A 7222-nucleotide genomic window follows, 5' to 3' on the forward strand; every position below is an offset into this window, starting at 1 on the left:
AGGAATGACATTTGAAACTTGGCAGCTGTGGAATGATAGGAAATTCCATTTGGGATTGGCAGTTGGGAAAGGCAGTTGGAACCAAGCAGTTGCAATAAAACTGTTGGGATTGGTAGTTGAGAAATAATAGAATGGGGATTTGGAGTATGACAGCTGGGATGAGCATACTCAGTGAAGTGAAGAAAGAAAGAAAAAGGAAGAGAGCAATAGAAGAAAGAGCAGAGAAAGGAAAAAAATGGACTGTGAAAACCCTCTGGAAGATAAGCGCAGGTTTTGGTAATTCTCTCTCACTGCACTGAGTGAACGAAAGATTTTTATTGGAGTCTGATCCATCTTTGGTTAAAATCTAAAAATAAGAATGATTTCTATTCGCTCTCCCCACTGAATGATCTCTGCAACAATGTCCCAACACTGGTGGTGCAAAAGTGCAGGGAAACTGTTTAAATGACCATTGTTGGGGGCAGTGAGCAATGGTAGCAAGAGAACCTTGTGCCCTAGCAATCCCTGCTGCTGGGGATCGTTGTTATGAGCAGGTGAAGGACAGAGCAGCCCTTGTATGCCCCCAGGAGTTGAGGGAGGGCATGCACAGACGTACCCCATTTCCTGCAGGTGACAGACAAAGGAAGAAAGAGGTAGGAGGCTGAACTCAAAGACTATGTTTGTTGAGGATGAGGGTAGGATGCTTCACACCAGCACATTGCATTGGAGCATCCTGTGATTTTCTCCTGGTTCTGTTAAGTTTACAGCCTGCCTTATGTAGGAGCTCCAACTTACCAGACCATCATAATAGTCCCTTATGGCCTTAAAGTCTTTGAAGCCCTTCAGTAAGCCAGCCAGCAGCATATTGGGAGCTCTCCAGGACATGGGGTACAGGGGCTGAAATAACCAAGAGAGAAAGAGGGTTAGGAGCATGGGACCAATGGAGATTTCACTGCAGCGAAGGTTACAAGTACAAGGCAAGAAAGGCTGGCTAATCAAAGTCAAATACTTTAGCTCCCGGTTTAGAGGCAGCTGCCCAAGTGCTGAGGGCTGGAGGCTCCAGTTCGGGGGGGGGGCAGAATCCGGCGCCCGTTTTTGCAGTAGCCGCACAGGAGGGCTGGAGACGCCGAGTCAGGGAGACAGGATCCGGCGCCGGATTTTGCAGTAGCCGCACAGGAGGGCTGGAGGCGCCGAGTCAGGGAGACAGGATCCGGCACCCAGTTTTGCAGTAGCCGCACAAGAGGGCTGGAGGCGCCAAGTCAGGGGAACAGGATCCGGCGCCGGGTTTTGCAGTAGCCGCACAGGAGGGCTGGAGGCGCCGAGTCAGGGGGACAGGATCTGGTGCCAGGTTTTGCAGTAGCCGCACAGGAGGGCTGAAGGCCCCGAGTCAGGGGGATAGGATCCGGCGCCGGATTTTGCAGTAGCCGCATAGGAGGGCTAGAGGCGCCGAGTCAGGGGGACAGGATCCGGCGCCGGGTTTTGCAGTAGCCGCACAGGAGGGCTGGAGGCGCCGAGTCAGGGGGACAGGATCCGGCGCCCGGTTTTGCAGTAGCCACACAGGAGAGCTGGAGGCCCCGAGTCAGGGGGACAGGATCCGGCGCCGGGTTTTGCAGTAGCCGCACAGGAGGGCTGGAGGCCCCAAGTCAGGGGGACAGGATCCGGCGCCCGGTTTAGCAGTAGCCGCACAGAAGGGCTGGAGGCGCCGAGTCAGGGGACAGGATCCGGCCCGGTTTTGCAGTAGAGCACAGGAGAGCTGGAGGCGCCGAGTCAGGGGGACAGGATCGGCGCCGGGTTTTGCAGTAGCCGCACAAGAGGGCTGGAGGCGCCGAGTCAGGGGGACAGGATCGGCGCCCGGTTTTGCAGTAGCAGCACAGGAGGGCTGAGGCGCCGAGTCAGGGGGACAGGATCCGGCCGGTTTTGCAGTAGCCGCACAGAAGGGCTGGAGGCGCCGAGTCAGGGGGACAGGATCCGGCGCCGGGTTTTGAAGTAGCCGCACAGGAGGGCTGGAGGCGCCGAGTCAGGGGGACAGGATCCGGCGCCGGGTTTTGCAGTAGCCACAGAGGAGGGCTGGAGGCGCCGAGTTAGGGGGACAGGATCCGGTGCCGGGTTTTGCAGTAGCCGCACAGGAGGGCTGGAGGCGCCGAGTCAGGGGGACAGGATCCGGCGCAGGGTTTTGCAGTAGCCGCACAGGAGGGCTGGAGGCGCCGAGTCAGGGGAACAGGATCCGGCGCCGGGTTTTGCAGTAGCCGCACAGGAGGGCTGGAGGCGCCGAGTCAGGGGGACAGGATCCGGCGCCGGGTTTTGCAGTAGCCACACAGGAGGGCTGGAGGCGCCGAGTCAGGGGGACAGGATCCGGCGCCGGGTTTTGCAGTAGCCGCACAGGAGGGCTGGAGGCGCCGAGTCAGGGGGACAGGATCCGGCGCCCGGTTTTGCAGTAGCCGCTCAGGAGGGCTGGAGGCGCCGAGTCAGGGGGAGAGGATCCGGCGCCCGGTTTTGCAGTAGCCGCACAGGAGGGCTGGAGGCGCCGAGTCAGGGAGACAGGATCCGGCGCCCGGTTTTGCAGTAGCCGCTCAGGAGGGCTGGAGGCGCCGAGTCAGGGGGACAGGATCCGGCGCCCGGTTTTGCAGTAGCCGCACAGGAGGGCTGGAGGCGCCGAGTCAGGGGGACAGGATCCGGCGCCCGGTTTTGCAGTAGCCGCACAGGAGGGCTGGAGGCGCCGAGTCAGGGGGACAGGATCCGGCGCCGGGTTTTGCAGTAGCCGCACAGGAGGGCTGGAGGCGACGAGTCAGGGGGACAGGATCCTGCGCCGGGTTTTGCAGTAGCCGCTCAGGAGGGCTGGAGGCGCCGAGTCAGGGGGACAGGATCCGGCGCCCGGTTTTGCAGTAGCCACACAGGAAGGCTGGAGGCCCCGAGTCAGGGGGACAGGATCCGGCGCCCGGTTTTGCAGTAGCCACACAGGAGGGCTGGAGGCGCCGAGTCAGGGGGACAGGATCCGGCGCCGGGTTTTGCAGTAGCCGCACAGGAGGGCTGGAGGCCCCAAGTCAGGGGGACAAGATCCGGCGCCCGGTTTTGCAGTAGCCGCACAGGAGGGCTGGAGGCGCCGAGTCAGGGGGACAGGATCTGGCGCCCGGTTTTGCAGTAGTCGCACAGGAGGGCTGGAGGCGCCGAGTCAGGGGGACAGGATCCGGCGCCGGGTTTTGCAGTAGCCGCACAGGAGGGCTGGAGGCGCCGAGTCAGGGGGACAGGATCCGGCGCCGGGTTTTGCAGTAGCCGCACAGGAGGGCTGGAGGCGCCGAGTCACGGGGACAGGATCCGGCGCCGGGTTTTGCAGTAGCCGCACAGGAGGGCTGGAGGCGCCGAGTCAGGGGGACAGGATCCGGTGCCGGGTTTTGCAGTAGCCGCACAGGAGGGCTGGAGGCGCCGAGTCAGGGGGACAGGATCCGGCGCCGGGTTTTGCAGTAGCCGCACAGGAGGGCTGGAGGCGCCGAGTCAGGGGGACAGGATCCGGCGCCGGGTTTTGCAGTAGCCGCACAGGAGGGCTGGAGGCGCCGAGTCAGGGGGACAGGATCCGGCGCCCGGTTTTGCAGTAGCAGCACAGGAGGGCTGAAGGCGCCGAGTCAGGGGGACAGGATCCGGCGCACGGTTTTGCAGTAGCCACACAGGAGGGCTGGAGGCGCCGAGTCAGGGGGACAGGATCCGGCACCCGGTTTTGCAGTAGCCGCACAGGAGGGCTGGAGGCGCCGAGTCAGGGGGACAGGATCCGGCGCCGGGTATTGCAGTAGCCGCACAGGAGGGCTGGAGGCGCCGAGTCAGGGGGACAGGATCCGGCGCCCGGTTTTGCAGTAGCCGCACAGGAGGGCTGGAGGCGCCGAGTCAGGGGGACAGGATCCGGCGCCGGGTTTTGCAGTAGCCGCACAGGAGGGCTGGAGGCGCCGAGTCAGGGGGAGAGGATCCGGCGCCCGGTTTTGCAGTAGCCGCACAGGAGGGCTGGAGGCGCCGAGTCAGGGGGACAGGATCCGGCGCCCGGTTTTGCAGTAGCCGCTCAGGAGGGCTGGAGGCGCCGAGTCAGGGGGACAGGATCCGGCGCCGGGTTTTGCAGTAGCCGCACAGGAGGGCTGGAGGCGCCGAGTCAGGGGGACAGGATTCGGCGCCGGGTTTTGCAGTAGCCGCACAGGAGGGCTGGAGGCGCCGAGTCAGGGGGACAGGATCCGGCGCCGGGTTTTGCAGTAGCCGCTCAGGAGGGCTGGAGGCGCCGAGTCAGGGGGACAGGATCCGGCGCCCGGTTTTGCAGTAGCCGCACAGGAGGGCTGGAGGCGCCGAGTCAGGGGGACAGGATCCGGCGCCGGGTTTTGCAGTAGCCGCACAGGAGGGCTGGAGGTGCCGAGTCAGGGGGACAGGATTCGGTGCCGGGTTTTGAAGTAGCCGCACAGGAGGGCTGGAGGCGCCGAGTCACGGGGACAGGATCCGGCGCCGGGTTTTGCAGTAGCCGCACAGGAGGGCTGGAGGCGCCGAGTCACGGGGACAGGATCCGGCGCCGGGTTTTGCAGTAGCCGCTCAGGAGGGCTGGAGGCGCCGAGTCAGGGGGACAGGATCCGGCGCCGGGTTTTGCACTAGCCACACAGGAGGGCTGGAGGCGCCGAGTCAGGGGGACAGGATCCGGCGCCCGGTTTTGCAGTAGCCACACAGGAGGGCTGGAGGCGCCGAGTCAGGGGGACAGGATCCGGCGCCGGGTTTTGCAGTAGCCGCACAGGAGGGCTGGAGGCGCCAAGTCAGGGGGACAGGATCCGGCGCCCGGTTTTGCAGTAGCCGCACAGGAGGGCTGGAGGCGCCGAGTCAGGGGGACAGGATCCGGCGCCGGTTTTGCAGTAGCCGCACAGGAGGGCTGGAGGCGCCGAGTCAGGGGGACAGGATTCGGCGCCGGGTTTTGCAGTAGCCGCACAGGAGGGCTGGAGGCGCCGAGTCAGGGGGACAGGATTCGGCGCCGGGTTTTGCAGTAGCCGCACAGGAGGGCTGGAGGCGCCGAGTCACGGGGACAGGATCCGGCGCCGGGTTTTGCAGTAGCCGCACAGGAGGGCTGGAGGCGCCGAGTCACGGGGACAGGATCCGGCGCCCAGTTTCGCAGTAGCCGCACAGGAGGGCTGGAGGCGCCGAGTCAGGGGGACAGGATCCGGCGCCGGGTTTTGCAGTAGCCACAGAGGAGGGCTGGAGGCGCCGAGTCAGGGGGACAGGATCCGGCGCCGGGTTTTCCAGTAGCCGCACAGGAGGGCTGGAGGCGCCGAGTCAGGGGGACAGGATCCGGCGCAGGGTTTTGCAGTAGCCGCACAGGAGGGCTGGAGGCGCCGAGTCAGGGGGACAGGATCCGGCGCCGGGTTTTGCAGTAGCCGCACAGGAGGGCTGGAGGCGCCGAGTCAGGGGGACAGGATCCGGCGCCGGGTTTTGCAGTAGCCACACAGGAGGGCTGGAGGCGCCGAGTCAGGGGGACAGGATCCGGCGCCCGGTTTTGCAGTAGCCGCACAGGAGGGCTGGAGGCGCCGAGTCAGGGGGACAGGATCCGGCGCCCGGTTTTGCAGTAGCCACACAGGAGGGCTGGAGGCGCCGAGTCAGGGGGAGAGGATCCGGCGCCGGGTTTTGCAGTAGCCGCACAGGAGGGCTGGAGGCGCGCGAGTCAGGGGACAGGATCCGGCGCCCGGTTTTGCAGTAGCCACACAGGAGGGCTGGAGGCGCCGAGTCAGGGGGAGAGGATCCGGCGCCCAGTTTTGCAGTAGCCGCTCAGGAGGGCTGGAGGCGCCGAGTCAGGGAGACAGGATCCGGCGCCCGGTTTTGCACTAGCCCCACAGGAAGGCTGGAGGCCCCGAGTCAGGGGGACAGGATCCGGCGCCCGGTTTTGCAGTAGCCCACAGGAGGGCTGGAGGCGCCGAGTCAGGGGGACAGGATCCGGCGCGGGTTTTGCAGTAGCCGCACAGGAGGGCTGGAGGCCCCAGTCAGGGGGACAGGATCCGGCGCCCGGGTTTTGCAGTAGCCGCACAGGAGGGCTGGAGGAGCCGCGTCAGGGGGACAGGATCGGGCGCCGGTTTGCAGTAGTCGCACAGGAGGGATGGAGCGCGAGTCAGGGGGACAGGATTCGGCGCCGGGTTTTGAAGTAGCCGCACAGGAGGGCTGGAGGCGCCGAGTCACGGGGACAGGATCCGGCGCCGGGTTTGCAGTAGCCGCACAGGAGGGCTGGAGGCGCCGAGTCAGGGGGACAGGATCCGGCGCCCGGTTTTGCAGTAGCCGCACAGGAGGGCTGAAGGCGCCGAGTCAGGGGGACAGGATCCGGCGCCGGGTTTTGCAGTAGCCGCACAGGAGGGCTGGAGGCGCCGAGTCAGGGGGACAGGATCCGGCGCCCGGTTTTGCAGTAGCCGCACAGGAGGGCTGGAGGCGCCGAGTCAGGGGGACAGGATCCGGCGCCGGGTTTAGCAGTAGCCGCACAGGAGGGCTGGAGGCGCCGAGTCAGGGGGACAGGATCCGGCGCCCGGTTTTGCAGTAGCCGCACAGGAGGGCTGCAGGCGCCGAGTCAGGGGGACAGGATCCGGCGCCGGGTTTTGCAGTAGCCGCTCAGGAGGGCTGGAGGCGCCGAGTCAGGGGGACAGGATCCGGCGCCCGGTTTTGCAGTAGCCGCACAGGAGGGCTGGAGGCGCCGAGTCAGGGGGACAGGATCCGGCGCCCGGTTTTGCAGTAGCCGCTCAGGAGGGCTGGAGGCGCCGAGTCAGGGGGACAGGATCCGGCGCCCGGTTTTGCAGTAGCCGCACAGGAGGGCTGGAGGCGCCGAGTCAGGGGGACAGGATCCGGCGCCCGGTTTTGCAGTAGCCGCACAGGAGGGCTGGAGGCGACGAGTCAGGGGGACAGGATCCTGCGCCGGGTTTTGCAGTAGCCGCACAGGAGGGCTGGAGGCGCCGAGTCAGGGGGACAGGATCCGGCGCCCGGTTTTGCAGTAGCCGCACAGGAGGGCTGGAGGCGCCGAGTCAGGGGGACAGGATCCGGCGCCGGGTTTTGCAGTAGCCGCACAGGAGGGCTGGAGGTGCCGAGTCAGGGGGACAGGATCCGGCGCCGGGTTTTGCAGTAGCCGCACAGGAGGGCTGGAGGCGCCGAGTCAGGGGGACAGGATCCGGCGCCGGGTTTTGCAGCAGCCGCACAGGAGGGCTGGAGGCGCCGAGTCAGCGGGACAGGATCCGGCGCCGGGTTTTGCAGTAGCCGCACAGGAGGG

Source organism: Dermochelys coriacea, chromosome 8 (assembly GCF_009764565.3).
Source record: "Dermochelys coriacea isolate rDerCor1 chromosome 8, rDerCor1.pri.v4, whole genome shotgun sequence".
In the NCBI taxonomy this organism is placed as follows: Eukaryota; Metazoa; Chordata; order Testudines; family Dermochelyidae; genus Dermochelys; species Dermochelys coriacea.